This window comes from Pleurodeles waltl, chromosome 5 (assembly GCF_031143425.1).
Source record: "Pleurodeles waltl isolate 20211129_DDA chromosome 5, aPleWal1.hap1.20221129, whole genome shotgun sequence".
NCBI classification, from domain to species: domain Eukaryota; kingdom Metazoa; phylum Chordata; class Amphibia; order Caudata; family Salamandridae; genus Pleurodeles; species Pleurodeles waltl.
In genome coordinates this window covers 183899430-183917889 of record NC_090444.1, presented here as the reverse complement: position 1 = coordinate 183917889, position 18460 = coordinate 183899430, and positions in this window count along the sequence as shown.

Below are 18460 nucleotides of genomic sequence, written 5' to 3'. Positions count from 1 at the left end.
CAAGCTTATTTATATTTGCACATCTGAAAGGTCACTTTCATGCCGCATTAATTGTTTACATCATGCTCCTCTGTTCGTATTCATGGTTGGGGTACCCCCTGTTCTTGTACGGAAGAAGAGACATGTTGTGTCCCATACACCACTAGCCTCCCTTGCTTGATGCAACCATGTGTGGGAATGTGCATTGTAATCTCAGTGGTAAAGCTCACATCCATGGCAAACACAACAAAATGATGGACAGAATGCTGAAACTTTTCAAACACTCACCCCCAATCAAGAGATCTGGGATAAACTCATTGTCTTTTTGCTCACCCTGGCACCCCAATTTGGACCCAGCCATATACAAATCAGTCTTGACCCTGCTCCCCAAGGAGCAGTCCAGCCCTAACTGACAGACCAAATCCTCCCTGGACCAGAAAGAAGCGTCCTGGGACTGGTTTCAGGGTATCACCCCTCATCAGCTAGGCTAGATTAAATCGAGTGACACAGCGAGCTAGGGACACACATCTGGGCATACCCTTGGCCACTTAGAGCAAACATAGCAAGCACAACAAAATGATGGACGGAGTGCTGAAGTTTTTCAAACACTCACCCCCAGTCAAGATATCTGGGTTAAATCCATAGTTTTTTACTCACCATGCCACTCCAGTTTGGACCCAGCCATACACAAATCAGTCTTGACCCTGCCCCCCATGGAAACAGTCCAGTCCCAAATGCCAGGCCAAATCCTCCCTGGACTGTAAACAAGCATCCTGGGACCAGTTTGGGGTTTTCACCCCTCATCTCAGGGAGGACCCTTATCTTCTTTTATCTGTTTACCCATCTATCTTTGATCTATTTATCTTTTATCTTTTATCTACCTATTTTTCTATTTTATCTACTTGTCTATCTTCTATCTATCTATCTATCTATCTATCTATCTATCTATCTATCTATCTATCTATCTATCTATCTATCTATGGAAACACTGGGCTGATTGCGGAAGCCCCTTCACTTTTTGCCCCAATTTTTAGCTGATACTGGTGTTTTCCGACTCCGACTGTGCCCTGGTCACTGCTAACTAGTCCCGGGGCCAGTGCTCTGTTTAAAATGGCGTATGCAAATTAGGCCTAATTATAATTGGCTCTGACAACCTACCTATAAGTCCCTAGTACATGGTAGGGCACGTAGGTTTAGGGACCCCAGTATAGTTTCCCCTAAGCTCTGTCCTCGGTGCCAAAGGTTTGGGTGCTGTGTAAATATAAGCAGGGACTTAATAAAAAAAATTAAAAAACTATAAGCCCTGGTGAGGGAAAAACAGCCAACTTTGTTTTCCCCATTGTGGTCAATGGGCTCCATAGGCTAACATTGGGAGACTTTAAATTAAAATAATAAAGTCTTATTTCCAATAGGGATGAGCTAAATACAGCACATTTGGTACCAAATTAAAGGGTATGATAAATCTGACAACTTGCCAATGTTGAATTTAATATAACTAGCCCAGGAAAAGAGTTGTAGAATTCTTTCAGAAAGTTACCAAATTCAGCCCTGTGGTGCCCTTTCCTGATTGGTAAGCCTCTGGCAGGCTGAGCCAGGCTACCTTAATTAGGGTGTAAAGTGGCCTGGGCTGAGACAAAGGAAGCATCTGGTGGACAGAGAATTGCTGCAGCAGATGGCATAACAGGATGGAAGAACAGTAGCCAAACTGGTCTTCAAAGAAGGGAAGGCCAATTGGAACAGAAACTGGACCTCCCCCATTTCCTGCTCCCACAGACTGATTAAATTAGGAGAGGGGCTGGAAGGGGTGTGTTTATGGAGACTTAACCACACCAGTGGGTGGACTCAGCCAGATATAACCTCAAAGGATTCATTTTTGCCATCTTGGATTTTTACAGAATTTTGCTTTCTGGGACTGACTTTGCCACACTTCAAAGGAAGTGGTCACCCCAGAGGGTGATGGCCTGCCCCTCACTCGACAGGAGCACCCCCCTGCTCCCCACCCCAGGAGCAAGGATAAATATAGCAGAGAAGCCCCCCAATTCATATCCCTGCTGGAAGAAGATACAGGAGAAGAAGGGCTGCCATGCTGGACCTCTGGCCTGCACCTGGAGACTGCACCAGCTGCACACTTTGAGCTTCACCAAGAAAATTACTTTGCCTTCCTTCTGCAATTCCAGGAGTGGACTCCCTGCAAGCTACAGGTACAAAGGAGCTGACCAGAGTCCCCTCCATCAAGTCCTGCAAGAAGAGCCCAGCTGACCAGCGTCCAGTGGCCATTTGAGGATTCTGGCCAGGTATATTCTGCGAACAGTAGTCCCAACTCCCAAGGAGCAACTCAGACATTCTGGAACCTTGGATCACATTTGTGGACACTTCAAAGACCAAAAAGGACCTCTGGAAGGAGATCCAGAAGTTTGGAAAAGTTTGGAGCAACTGTTGTAAAAAATTCCATAAGTTGAAGAGGTGTATTGTGGGAGTTGTAGTCCCAGGCCCAAAGAGGCAAACCAGAGCCTATGAACCCTTGGTTGGTGCTATGGACCACTTTCCGGAAGAAACACTTCTAAAAGTAAGTGTAACAATGATTGAATCAATGAATGTTACATCGTGGGTGGCCTGAACCTTGAACTTTGTCCCTGCCCAGGGCAACCTTTTCAACCCTTTGAGTGCTATTTGCTTCTAAGCACTATTTTTACTTTTATTCTTTAAAAAATCATATCTTTGGTTCCCTACATTGAATTATTGTTGTCTTGGTGTCATTTTCAAGATCAAAATATTTTCTATTGTTCTAAATTGGTGTTGGGTTTTTATTGTGTGTTGTGTTTTACTTATTTACTATTTTGCTGTTATTAAATGCTTTACACACCAATCTCTTAAGTTAAGCCTAACTGAGTGTGGGTCAAGCTACCAAGGGTTGAGCAAGGATTTATTGACTGAGAGCTTGACTGGGCCTAGTGAGGGATTGTGGCCTATCACTAAGAGTAGGTACCTACCTGCCCTTGCCAGTAACCCACTTTCCAACACTAGCCATCATCTTTTTTACTTTTAATTTTCTAACTAGCTAGCTATCTTTTATCTATCATTCTTTTATTTTTTATATATCTTCTATCTGTTATTTATCTTTTATCTGTCTTTCCATCTTTAATCTATCTTTTATCTTTCTCTTATATTTTGTCGTTCTATTATCTTTTATCGATCTGTATTTTATCTGTCTATCTACCTTGTATCTATATTTTATCTTGTATTTATCTATCTATCTATCTATCTATCTATCTATCTATCTATCTATCTATCTATTATATTTTATTGATCTATCTATCCATCTTTTATCTATCTTTCTAATATCTATCTTTTATCTATCTAGCTTTTGTTTATCTGTCTTTTATTTATCTTTCATGTATCTTTCTTTTATTTATCTATCTCTCTACAGATGCAATTAGCAGATATACAGTGCCAAAGTATTTTGTTTGCTTGCTTGATTCCTTCCTGTTTGTTTGCCACTGACCTTAATATACCACTTTTACGCCAGCCATAAAGCACACTTGTGCGTTGCAAAATTCCTTAATGGGTCATCATGATTATGCTGGAAAGAATTTAATACATTTCTCATTTAAGACAAGAACAGATATCCAGTATGTTGTCAAGCAAAATTACTTTTATACAATCTTGGCTGGCCAAACAATAATAGCTGTTTCTCAACATGGGAAAAAATAACAAATTCAACTAATTTCCTTGATAGGGAAGAGGTACATGTGTTTTCCACTAGTTGTCTTACTACAAGTTTACAATTCTGGAAAGCTGGAAATAATTGATGTCGGCTTTGGAGCTGCTTCAATAAACCTCAGATGTGTTCAGCTATTCCGAATGACTGTTTGTTTTTGCATATACCCCATTCCTGTCAAAGAAGGTAGTGTTACATTACGCAATTCATGTTTAAGTCATTTAGGCACTTGCTATTCCATATCCTCCTAGTTTTTGAGCAGCTTGAAACATAGTACAAAGGCTAACCATTAAAGGGACTATGGCTAAACATAGCTAAAAGACATTGACATTGCCAATGCCAATCCCTCTAGGGTTGCCAAGATCAATCGGCTTTGCCAATGCTTGTTATCAGAAGGCTTAGGGAAATGCTGGGGTAAGAAAGTTTGTGGCGACCGGCAGATTCCAGAATTTTACAATCACAGAAATGTGAGGAAAATATGATTTTTTAGTCAAAGTTTTAGGTTTGCAAGGGATTCTGGGTAATACAACCTGGTGAGGGCCATGCAAGTCACTGCATCCTGGATTGCCCTAGGTGTATACCTTTCAAAAATGTACAGGTTTGCTACGTTTCCCTAGGTGCCAGCTGAGCTAGGACCCAAAATCCAGAGGTAGGAACATTGGAAAATAAGGATCGGTTTTCAGTGGAAAAATGTGGTGCGTCCATGTTGTATTTTGGGGTCTTTCTTATCGTGGGCACTAGGCCTACCCACACAAGTGTGATTTCATTTTTATCAGGACATTTAGGGGAACACAGAATAGTAGAACAAGTGTTATTACCAATTGGATTTATCTGCATGTGTGCCTTCCAAATGTAAGACAGTGTGTGAGAAAGAAGACATTTTGAGACATATCCTCTAATTCACATGCAAGTATGGGTACCCACAAATTCAGAGATGTGCAAATAACTACTGGTTCTAAACTACATTTCTTATGCCCATTTCGGAAATGTGTTTCACTATTTATATTTTACATTATGAATTGATCTATATCTGGTACACAATGAAAAATGGTTGCAAGGTGCAGCTCAGTTATTGTCTCTGTGTACCTCGACTTCTTGGAAAACCCACAAACCCAATATATCCCCACAACCAGAATATATCATTACACCTGTAATGGTATGCAGCTTTCATAAATTGGCCATCTTGATAAGAAGTTACAAATGAAAATATTGTCACAAAGGGACATTCTGTTCCTACTAATTTTCATTATTTTTTTATTTCAACACCAAGGGCCTAATCAAGAACTTGGCAGACAGATTACTCGGCCACAACAGTGACAGATATCCTGTCTGCAAAATCTAAATCCCATTACGTTCTATGGGATTTAGATTTTGGCGGAGGGGATATCCTTCACCAATGTGACTGAGTAACACGACCGCCTAGTTCTAACTCAGGCCCTTAGTTTCTTTGGGAATAGCTTGAAGGGTCTACACAAATGACTCCTTGCTGAATTCAGAATGTTGTCTTGTATTCAGAAATGTAAAGATTTCTGGGTTCACAAACCTTTCATTGATGCCATTTGAAGGGAAAAATCAAGACACTTTCTTCTGCAGCACTTTTTTCCCATTCCCCTTTCAAACAAAACTATACTTTGGCTAATTTCTCAGTCCCCTTCAGGGGAACCCGCAAACCCTGGTTATCTTTAGAAACACCAGGATGTTGAACAAAAGGGATGCAAATTTGGTGTGGATAGATTATGTGTATAACACGTTATAAAGGTCTAAGAATGAACTACCCCAAATAGCCCAAAAACAGGCTTATCACTGGGGAAAAACGCCTAGCAGCGAAAGGGTTAAATATTGGTATTGCTAGAAAACATGGTTTGTTGGTTCATGTTTATCATTAACGTGGATGCTGTTCTAGGGTTGTACTATACCATTGGGTTTAAAACGTGTTACTTGTTTGGTTGACGAGTCATCTAGTGCGTTTTAACACATTTTTCAGTCAATATTTTATGCGGCAGAACTAATGTATTTCACATAGTTAATCATTACTTATGTAGATTTTTTCCCGATAGGGCACTCGCTCACAGAGGCAAGAGCGCATAGCGCTGCGAATACAAATGCACTGTTGGTAAAGGGAGAATAGGCTTCTCTTTACTTTTCATGTCCCATACTGGGATTTCTACCTCCTGTTCCCTTTGTTCCTGACCCCAGTGTTGCAGATGGCCTAGATGCGCCATTATCCCCAGTGCAGCTCTTCATGGTTCTAAAAGCTGCTTTTACAGCGAGGACAACGTAAGCCTGGAAGGGACATAAATCATCAAATCAATTTAATAAATGGCAACATGTTTTGCGCTAAATCTTTCCAGGTCGTCTTTTGTCACTGGATCACATTTGATAATGAAGCATGGCTTTCACTTTCCCATCGCCAAGTGACACGAAGAACGATTGTCGTTTTATTAGTTTAAACACCATACCATTTTACATAATTATGGGTTTAGCCAAGGAACAACCTTTGTCAAAGAAGGTCAAACGCTGCAATCTGTTAAGTCTGTAAGAATTTAACTCCAGGTTGCGTATTGAGCTACCCGGAGCAGTCCTCTATAGCAGGAGCACTTAAGCATGAAGAACACATGCCTTGATGTCTTTATCTGCATATTAGCACCTAGCTGGGCTGGAGCTCTTTGCAGGGGAGTGGGAGGGCCTGGAGGGGGCTCGCGTCCTAAATCTGTTCCATTCATTATCCACACGCGGAGTTTCCTTCAAGCTTAGGACATTAAAGACTACAACATATCAGCTTCATTGTGGAACAAGAAAATATATTGTCAATAGCGCATGGCTCATTAAAGCATCAGGCATTTCACTGAAATTGAGCAAATCGCTTCCTTGGCACGAAGGTGCCTTTCAGATCCCCTTGGACAATGCTTTGCGAAGCCCCCCACAGGGGCAATTTCCGCGTTGGACTTCGACCTTCCAGGTGAAGTGGCATTTTGCCCCTGCCACCCTCCTCCCCTATCTTGAAAATTGGGCAACGTGTATGGCGTGGCAGGGCAACCTAGCAACTCGTTGCAGGAGGTACCCATGGCGACCCCCTGTTGTTAACTTGTCCTCTCAAAAACGGATGTTAGATAAGTTTTGTTAGAATTAGCCCTCCACGGCTGCCTGGCACACTTTAGCATCCTTGAAGTTGACAGATGTATTTAAACTCTTTAATACATTGGAGCATTCGCGGTTTACAACAGCCTGCCATATTCCCATCCTATGTGTCCAAATCTTATAACAATTAAAAACACGTTCATCATATCCCTTTTACAACAGTATCCATTAACTAAAAATGAGTAACATATGTCAGCTATTAGAAAGATTTGTTACATAGGTACAACAAATTTAAATCAGTGGGATCCCAGGCACATTCTTGTCATTTTAATGCATTTACCATATTGCACATTGCTCATTAAAAGCTGTTTAATAGTTTTGGTAAAAGTACTCCTGGAAGCTGACAGCATTCATCGCCGATTGTCTAGTGTGCAGTTAGTCGATGTGCGCCCTTTTTATTAAATATTTACTCATTTCAACTCATGAAAAAACTAAAGAAAGCATATTTACTAACAGACTCCCCCACATGGGAGGAGCTCATTTGAGAAACATAAATGTGCAAATTGCTGATAGTTTTGAGAACCATACATTGTGCTTGATCAACATTTTATTTGAAATCCCGCCTGAAATGGCAACATTTACTGCCGCCTTTAGAGATTCTTTATATGGGCTATTTTCTTAATTATCAATATGCTTCTAATTTAATGAAGGTCTGGGGCACAGCTATTAGAAAGTAGTTCAAAAGTAAATCAGCCAAGATATTCTCTAAACGTAAATATTCCAAGCTGCCGCCCACTCTCCTCCCTCACCCTATCATTGTTATTGAAGACTCTTTAATCGGAGCTAGTTAAAATATTCTACCATGTCTTTTGTCTTTTAAGAGTGGCCGAAGACATTTTGCTTTAATAAATATGTGCATAATTTGCGTATTTTCTTCAGAAAATTTCACACATTTCATTAAATTGAAACTCATTTATTGAAATGTCACATTTTTCAGGTGGTACAATGCGTCTAAAAATATTTTTTTTTGTATTTATTGTCCAGAATTTCACTGCGGGGCAAACACGACACACTCTCTACAATAGCCCCAGCAGTCCCCGCGGTGCGGGGGCCCCCGAGCTCCAGGGGAGGGCATCACCTCAGCAGCACATAGTCATGCACAGCGCATTGGTCGACACTGTGCAAGGGCGGTGGGCCCCCGGCCTAAGATGTACTCACTGGGTAGGTGTCAGGAGGGTGCCACCTCCATTCAGTTTTCAGGGGTGACCCCCTCAAGTTTCGTTACGCTACTGCCCCCGCAAAGGATTTTGTATGTTTGTATTTTTTCTTATGGGCGGTGCTTCCCTGTGACCCACTGCCCCACCCATGGGCATTTTGCCACCTCTAGCTCTGCAGTGCAAGCTACCAAATGTCTCTCGAAAAAAAACGCAGCACAGCATCCGCCTACCGTTCTTGCTCCTTGCTGATTGTTTTCTATTGTTGCTTTCGATTTTATTTTTATTGTTTTTTTGAGTTCCCCTCCCCCCAGACACACCCCCAGAGTCGTCATGACAGCAAGTAAAGGAGAAGAGATTTTGGTGTGGCCACAACTGCACAGGCGTCACACCGGACAACATATGGATGGTGTGGCAATGATTTTGTTTGTAATGCTGACACTCTCAGTCCCCTCATCTTGGTAACAGGCAGCATGCCCAGCAAAGGCTACAAGAGTGGAAGCCCCACTAGGGGCAAGGGCAGGGCTTCATACACTTTAGGGCTGGCATCATGAGCCAGAGACGTTTTAAGGCATGGGCAAAGTGAGCCCTGGCTCAGGGCCCCAGCCTTTCAGGGGCGCCCTGATAGAGCCAGCTATGTTCTTGCCATGATGACCTTGAATAATTCTTAACAGATTGTTTTAAATACCGTTTTTATATCATTTATTTTTAATGTGGGTGATGTATTAGCATCTATTAAAGACATTTGGCAGAGAAATGTTTGGTTTTCAACACCATGCAACATACATAAAAGCAGTTTCGTTTAGATCAAAACAGGACCTCACATATGAGAAATGGCAGGTGGGCACAAAGACTTTTAGCAATAATATCAGTGAGCTGCTGCTGAAAATTATAATATTAAAAGCACACATCACTGTCCCTGAATATTATATGTAAATGCATTTAGAATTTTGACCAAGGTGCCTGGGCACTGTCAGTGACCTGGCCAAAGAGGGCATGAAAGCGCTGACATTGGATCATACGCTCAATGCTGTTACGAGCAGGGCCCAAAAATATGTTTCATTCAGATCAACGGCTCCAAGCAAAAGGTCAAACCTTGAGGGCACGGATGGTTGTCCTTTGCTCTCTGGCTGACTGGAATAGGTGCCATGCCGTACCTAGAATTGGAATTAAACAAATATATTTTGACAGAATGGGAAATGATGTCACAAAGAGTGGCAGCAGTGAGCTTGTACACCAGGTTGATTGATAGGACATGAGGGGGACAGAGAAAAGAGACCAAAGAATGTGGGCGAATGGCTCCCCCATAACTCCCCTTTTGCTACACAGATGTCCAATCTTCATGAGGTCCAAGTTTCACAACTTTGAAGCCACCTTAATGTGATCATTGTGAAAACGTATGAAGTTGGAAAAGAGTGGCAATATTTGTAAATGTTTGTAGGACACACACTTCTTTTTAGGATTCGTGCAAAGGGAGGAGGAGCACGTACAGGTGCTAAAGCTGTAGATTTATGTGACTGAGGTTGATACTACTAATCAACATACTCTTTTTCTCTTTATAAGCTCTACCACAACAGGAGAGACCTCAAGAGCTGCAGACATGCTTACAGGTGGGAAATCATGTTTATTTATTCTTTCTTGATTTTACAGTTCACCTTATCAGTTTTGTATGACTGCCACTGAAGTTGTCAGTCAACATGCTTTGCAACCTCAGATTTGTTTTCCAAATTGTCACCAGAGGTTTGCACAGTTTCAAAACTGGTGATGTTGAAAACAATTTCAATATAAAAAAACAGGCAGCAAAAAAGATGCCGCTGCCACTCATACACCTAGGCATTGGCACACCCAAGTTTCAGAGTGAAAGAATGTAGGACAGTAGTGGAGGAGAAACAATCTTTGTAGAATTAGGATGGATGTAACCATTCATAGGCTAAAGTAGACTAAAGAAGCATAGTACTTGTTTTGTTGACTGAACCAGATTTGTTAAACATTTTTTAAAATAATTTTTGTTGGCATTTTAATAGTATGCAGTGTTACAGGAGATACAACATCTATATGCAACATAGGGTTTCCAAGGACCTCTCACATTCCAACAATATCCTCAACCTGAAGTAGACAGCAGAGGTTGACAGAATTTAAATTCTGCCAGCGGAATGGAAGGAATTTAGTCATTCCACATAACTCTTGTAATAAAGAATTACTAATTAAATTGCACTGCTTCACTCCGCAGGATAATTGCCCAATCAGCACTACTTACAGTATGCTGAAAGTGGTGCGTGGTTCTAGCTGCTGCGAGCAAAGAGCCAGACTGCAGTGTCGCCTAGAGGGTGCCTAGCAGCACAAAGCAGAGACCATAACCTCTCAGCCACTGCTGGCAGAGCCTGCCTGGATAGTCCATCGCAGAACAGCTCCTCCTCATCTTTGGGATTCCCATCAGTCAGGGTTGTGCTCCTGGATGACGCAGTGAGGGCAACGAGGCCTTGGGGGCACCTCTTTCACTGCCTTCCAAGGTGGGTTACGCCCCCCCCTCATTCATAGCTCTTTGTATTGCTTACTTGGTCTGGTGCTTGGTTTCCTGCTCATCTTCTGCCTGCTGCTCTCATGGGGTTTAGGGCACCAGCAAATTTTGCTGATTGAAGGCCGGGCGCAGAGGGTGACCAGTAGCTTGGGACTGGGAGCTTGAGGAAACTGAACAACTGGAGGCCATGGGGCCAGGGCACAGCCTGAAGGACAGCAGCTCCTCCTTGTGGCAGTCATGACCGTCCAGAAGTACCTGCGGAGACGAGTGCTGGCGACGCACAGGTAAACAACCCCAGGGACTGGTGCACATCTCAGATCACAGATCAGTGTAGTCAGGAGGCTGCTTAATGGTCCGGTGATCCTAACAGCAGTTAGTTATTTCTGTGCAAGGCTGAATTTTTAATGTCAGCCCTGATTATCTGTTGTAGATGTGTGTTCCACTGTGGTGGGAAGGGCACCAAGCATTTAATTTTTTTTTATTCACTACTATTAAACATAAGATTCTGACTGTCTGTGCCACACATTCACCCAAGATGTTAAGGTGATTAACTTTGAGGAAACTGAAGCAAGGCTTGAAGTGCAGAGAGGATGAAAGGCCTCTTCGCATTATTCTGTGCGGTGTGTGCTGCGGAGATGCACACGGATGACTGATGCCGTCCCATACATTTATTGTCTGTCTGGTGGCCAAGATTTCTTCTACATGTGGGAGTAGAGTCAGCACCTGTCACAAATCAGACGCTGTAGAAAGTGTTTCATGCCTGCTGGCTGCCAGGAAAGATAAGCATGTGCTTTCCAGCAAAAAACGTGGGGTGTCCAACAGAGCATCAGGTGTCACACAGGACAGTGCCAACTGAAATGTAAAACTGACTATATGGGACTACGACCTGCCGTAATAACATGGTGGGATATTTTGAAAACAGTAGGTCCTGGAGCCTTGGGTTACTCTGAAGGAATGCAACAGTGTACTGAAAATGGGGTGGACCTCCATGGAATCTCAAAGAGTTTTTATGTAACTCCATGGAATTCTGTGGAGTAAAAACCTGTGAGTTCAGCCCATCCTTAGTAGACAGTGCATCTGCGGTTCCGTAGACTAGTAACACTGACAGTTAAGATCAACGAAGTATAACGGAATAATCAGGAAACCAACAGGGATTTAAGAAATGTATACCCCTCCCCTTTGTGCTCTTATGCAAGTACCATCAACTGCATCACATCATCCCTGTGTGGAGTTTCAGGGCATTAGAGAGGATACCCCTCAACACCACTATCAGTTCATCCATTCCATTGTAGAGCTCAAGCATTCTGGTCATCGTGTTTGAAAGATAACAGGTCCAGCAGTCTCATCCTCTGACATTTCCCCTGTAGTAGAGGAGGCATTGGTGCTATCAGCCTCCCATGCAAGTAAGTTATCTGTCAGTCTATCATTATGTCTCACCTGTTTCATATGCTTTTCTTCAGCCCCGGAACATTCTGTTATATCTCTCTGCTATTCAGCCATCAAGTGAGGCCTAGGACTCAACCACCTAATGGCTATGGACTATTTGGCCAACGTCAACACAAGTAGCACAAATCATTTGCTAAGTTTCCATTTTTTCTTGGTGGGGACTATCCCCATAGACAGTGCTTTAGATCTCTAGGGATTGTCCAGCCCATAGCCCTATGTAAATTTTGAAATATTTCATCAAAGTTGGGCGTGATTCGAGGGCAACCCCACATGACATGAAAAAAGTCCACAGGTTTGAGTATGCAGCGCACACACTGGATATGGCTGGGTAAATAGCTTGTAGGAGTTTGGGGGAGAGGTACACAATATGGATTGTTATATTCGATAAATGTAATCTTTGAATTTACTGAAATTTACTGCACCATTCTATGTATCTTAGGGCCACATGTACGTATGTTAGGTTTTGCGACTAGCAAATTGCGAGTTGTAAAACCTGATGTACAACAGTGTCAATGACACTGTTTGCGATTCCCAATGGGGTCGCAAATGACGTACCTCATAAATATTCATGAGGTATGTCGCAATTTGCGACCCCATTGGGAATGGCCGCCCTCACAGGGATAGTGGCCTGCTGGGGGCAGCAGAGTACCATGTCTGTGACTGCTTTTAAATAAAGCAGTTTTTTTTTAAAATGCAGCCCGTTTTCCTTAAACGTAAGGGGGCAGAATTTTAAAAACAAAAATGAAAAGTATTTTCGCTACCATTCCCTCCCGTTTGCGAATGGGTTAGCACCAATTTGAAACTGGTGCTAACTGCAATTGTTTTATGACCGCATTCACAGTCACAAAATAATCCTACATCGCACGTGACTCGCAATTACGAAGGGGAAACCCCATCCTAATAGCAACTAGCAAATTATTATGCGATTCGCTAAATAGATTACCGAATCGCAAAATAGGGTCTGTACATACCAAAATGTTTTTTTTTCCTGTTGCAAACGGCCCGATTCTGCGAATCAGGCCATTTGTGACAAGAAACATGGTACGTACATCTGGCCCTTAGTCCATTCCTCAGAAGTGACTGGAAATTAACACATATTACACCATGTGTCATCATTCTTTAGGGGATGTCATGGCCTGTCTGATTGGAGAGCATGGTATGTGTGTGTGATGAGTCTCTAACCCCCTGTCATTATCAACAGAGTGACAAGTGTCTGTGTGGGTTTCGTGCCCTCAGAGTACCCTGGCCATATTTCACGTGGCGTGGCTGCAATCTTGGCAAATTGAAGGAACTGCCCACTTCTCAGATCAAACATTTTAATTGCATTGTGTAAAGAAGTGAATCAGCCTCCCAGATCTAAATCACGGAAAGTGACACATCCCCCTCTCGCAAGCGGTCAACGGCCATCAACTGAGCTATTTGTGCAACTGGCTAGATTTTCCATACTTCCAGGTCTGGTGCATAAGGCGCTCTACTTGTTGAACATTTAGGCCCAAATTTACTAAGGCTTTACACCATTTTAAGATAATGCAAAGTGATGCAAAGCAACAAAATGTGACACATTGCTATTTACTTTCCAGCCCAAAAGGTATTTTACACAGCAAAGGTGCCCCTTTTCCAATCAAAAAAGCACTTTACTCTGCTTTGCATCAAAGGGACATTACTTGGGTGGATTAGCATAAACTTCCAAAGGTTTTTATGCAAAGCCCAATACTCTCATATAATTAATCAGACTGTGTTGTACATTAAAAACAATGCCTCTTCGAAGGAGGCATGAACAAGTGGAAATGTGTGAATTACTCTGACAAAACCTGTTTGTTGCATGCGTGCTGAAGTGCACAGTACACATACAATGCATAGGATTCTTTTGAGTTTGGCTAGGTATAGGAATTTTGTACTGAAAGAGTATGCTTCCAGTAGAAAACATAAGTTGAATAGAGCACACTCACCGCTGCACTATAGTGCAAGACTAAGTAATGCAATGCTGCCTTATTAGAGCACAAGTGCAGAGGATGACAGAACCATCAACCCCTTTCACAATGCAAAACAAAAAATGAGATTGCTATGTTGCATTGCATGAACAATTTATACATCTTGCATCATTAGTATGTTTCTTGATTTATTTATTTTTTATTTGTAGTAGTTGTTCTAATATTTTTTAGTTCATATTTTATAATTCTTTTAATTCTTTTCTTTACTTATATTTTTAATGCTTTGATGTTTTGAATCTACTATCCCTCTTTCACTGTATTTTATTTATTTATTTATTTATTTATGTTTTACAACTTCCCCAATCATTTCCTTTGGTGCCTATTAACCAGGGATACCTATTTTTGTTTCCATTTACATTCCTTTCATTTCCTCCTGTTTCCTAATTTTTTTATTTCTTTTTTATGGGACAAACTCTCCCTGCACTCTTTAAGTTTTTGCCTTGTCCCTTCCCTCTCGCCTTTTCCTTCTTCATGTTTTTCTGATGATTTCCTAGCCATATTACCCCATTATATAAATTGTTTTGTTTCATTTCATTTCTGACTTTACATTTCTAGAAAACAAACTGAAAGATATCAAAGTGTTATTTGGTAGACAATGATGCAACTAAATCAAGTTTTTTTTTCTAGAAGAAACACATGAGGCTGAATACCAGGGGAACAAGGGCTAGTGGCATTTCAGTATACTTTGTTAATGACAACTGCTGACAACCATCAACCCTGGTCACAATATTACTTTCTTGACACCAAGACTGGCCCCAAACCTTTTTAACCAACTTACTGTGTTTGTGTCTCTGACTTAATGTCAATTTATGAATGCAGGATGGTCACCCTCATCCTTACCTAATCTCTCTTGCTCCTCAACCTAGGAATAATATTTACTATATTAGCAGCAGGATATTAAGGGGCATATGTACAAGAAAGTGGCGCATCATAGTTGATGCACCACTTTTCTTGCTCCCCATTGCGCCCCGGTAACGACACCAAGTGTGCGCTGTATTTACAATACAGCACACCATGGTGCAAGTTAGGCCAATAGGCATGATGTGACACAAGGGGTTACGTAGTGGCACAATGCTTGCATTGTGCCACAATGTAAATAAGGTGCAGGGAAAATGGCTCTTTAACACCATATTAGTGTAAATAAATGACACTAATGTGGCATGAGGAGGTACAAGGGGCTTGTAAATGTGCCCCTAACTTTGGGGAAGGATGTGGGAAAGAAATCTGGGATTGTACAGGAGAAGGGGGCGCCACTTGAATTATTATGTGATTATTATATGATAACAGTTTACCAACATATAGCGATAGGTAAGCTCAATTAATAGTGTGTTATGAAAAGTGAAATAGACTGTGTAGCTTAAATTGCCAGATACTTATGCAGCTTGGTTCATTTAACACAGTTTAATGCTGTTTGGGCAAAAATAATACCTTATCATTTGGTTCCAGTTGAACACCTGAATGCAACAGCAACTGAAAGGTGGCCAATTATTTGCAAGATCAATCACTCACGTGGTTCAATGTTTTGCAATTTTTTAATAATTTTGAGAACATTTTGTTTTTCAGTTATGCCGGTGGATATGAATTAGTTTATTGCAAATGTGGTAAATACTTATTATGTGCAAAAAATCCCACAGATAAAGAATTGCATAATTCAGGTGGCTCCGGTCAGAAAATCCTGAAGTGTGGATTGATTGTACAAATAAACATGCTTGCAGTGGGCACTGCAGCCAGTGGGTTCTTACCCCTGTGAACATCACAGCTTGCTCTTCCTAGAATAACTATAGTGGGAGACAGTTCCCAAATGTTTCTAGAAAAGATCAAGACCACCAAATGAAAACACTGGAGGTTGATGAGAAGGAGACAGTAACAACTGAGCATATCTCCAATATGCACCAGTAAGCAGTGGCAAGTGACCACCAAAGATGCATTAAGCCACTTTGCTGTCCCCAACAGCAGCTAGCTTCACCTCTCATCCCCCACATTCACAGATGTTCTCCTCTGCAGAGTGTTTGAAGGCCTGGAGTGCCTGGCACAGTGCCAGGAAAAAAGTAAAAATGTATTTTTAGTTTTTAGAATATTTGTTTTTCAACAAAATCATCCTGGCTTGTGTTTTCCGTTCTTGTTTGGTAAGGATTGGGGCAATGGTATTAACTTTGTTTTGGTTCCCTATTCTGAAGTAATATTGTCGTAGGACTCTTACCTTTGGGGTCAGACTGATTAGTTTAGGGCAACAACACCACTGAGTGTGGGTGACTTAGTCAGTCCCACACCTACTGGAAGCTGTCTGCCTGACTTAATCGGCTAGCCAGCAGCACCTCATCCAATCCTAGAAAGTAAAGGTGATTTGTGGCAGCCTAGAAACATGACACTCTGACTCCTTAGGGAAGTTGTGGTAGACAGATCATACCCCTTTCTCTCAGCTACACAAAGTCTCACACATATTAAGTTAGACACTGAGATGCAGAGTAAGTTTCAATATTAAATAAAGCAATTGCATCTGATAATAAAAAACATGACCTGTGATTATTAGGTAAATGAAACATATCACAGTGATGATGTGACCATTAGAGTAAAAATATAAACAATCGCACCATCCTGATCTAATAAGATCTAGTGATTCCTACCTCCACTCTAATGTCTAAGGCTAAGAGCATAGCGGTGTTAGCTCTTCTGCCTCTCCCGGTCCATGGGAAGAACCCCGACCCATACCTGAAAGGTGGGCAAGGGTCTGCCTGTTGTCTGCTGGCAATCCTACTGGTTGGCTGGAAAGACCAGGCCAGGATCAGCAAAGATGTGAACGAAGTGGTGTACACCTCAAATGACCATAGCTAGAATGCCCTCTACCCTCCTTTGGCCTATGTGGTGTTTATATAAAAAAGCGCGTTATGTTCTAAGAACAGGCCTGATGAAATGATATGTCTGTAGTTGAGGGTTGACTCCATAACTCTAGGAGTGACAACACTTGGTAAACTTATCATGTACAGAACATAACAGCCTTGAGAAGGGCACAGACTGAAATGTTGTGCAATGGACTGACAAATTTAAAACACAAATAACTATGTATTCTCAGAAAGGCAGCAGATTTAAGTATAAAAAAAAAACAAGCGAAAAAACATAATAAAATTAATAAACAAATAAACTGTGAATGTATGTAAAAGGGCACAGGTTACAGGCCTAGTACTACAATAAGGGTCCCCAATCTAAGTGCAAAAAGGAACCCAAGACAATATCATTGGGGTGTTCCAAAATGATAAACATATTTTCTGCAAGAAATTGGAGTATTAGTTGAAGAGGGTGATAACCTACCCCAAATACAAATGATAATTCTTGTCAGGGAAAACCACAAATATCACTAAATAAATGTGTGCTTAAGCTTCTAGTAGCTTGGCTCAAAGCAGTGAGACTTAACTTGTAGGCAATGCGTAAAGTATTTATGCAGCTCTCAAACAGTAATAAACTAAAACTGCAAACCATTTCAAAACTACAGAATATGTTGAGAAATAAAGTGACACCAACATGGCAAAATCTAGTTACTAGAAATAGAGGTATGAATTTATAAAGTTTAAATTAAAACTAGCTCTAAAAGGAGCAAAGCACCCATTGCAGTCATCTGGTTGCACGAGACCGGGTCATAGTCAAAAATTAAGGTAGCCACAATGGAGCATGAGTTGGATACAGTGACCAGGTTTATTCTGGTGGGAACTTTACCTTCAAACTTTGAAGTTTTTCTCTAGAAAAATGATCAATGACGAGTCTTCACCCAGGTAAGCTGCAAGGTTGATCTGATTTAGAGCTCAACAATGTCAAGCTGATGACAACTGGGGTGCCAGTGCCATCATCAATGAAGACATGAAAGCTCTGAACAGACAAAGTCCGGAGTCTGTACCCAAGAAGACCTTGACATTGATTGACATACTTATTGCTGCTCTTGGTGAAGACATCTGCATTTGCACATTTAAACTTTTCTAGAAGTCAGTTCTCCTTCAGTGGTGCAAATATGCATGTTGAATCCAACTGATGATTGGACAGCTTTATATCAGTTTTTGTCCCAGTGTCTTGCCAGGTCCTGGAGGAAATGTTTGCAAAAAGTAACAAAGTCCCAACTTTTGCAGTTTCGGGCAAGAAGACTACACTCTAACACCAGCTAAGTGCCCAGGACCTGGGAGGCACTACTTGGGGGTGAGGCCTCTTGAAGCTTGTTGTGTCCTGTAGCTCAAACAAGGGGTCAGCCTATCCTACCCTTGAAGTCACTTCTGGGGACCTGGGTTCAAGCCAATCAGGTCAAATCTTTCTTCAGGATTTAGACAGCAGCACAATCTTTCTTCTGATCTTCACAAGTCCAAGAGTGTTCTAAAAGGGCCACTGGGAATGCCACTTTTATGCCTTGTGCCAGCTTGTGGGTGGGGAGAAATTCCTGGCTACCCCATAACCAATGGGGTAAAAGTTCCCAGGGGTGACCCTACACACTTTTTCAACACTTATTGTGAGTTTCACTGTGAACTATCCCACAGTGCCC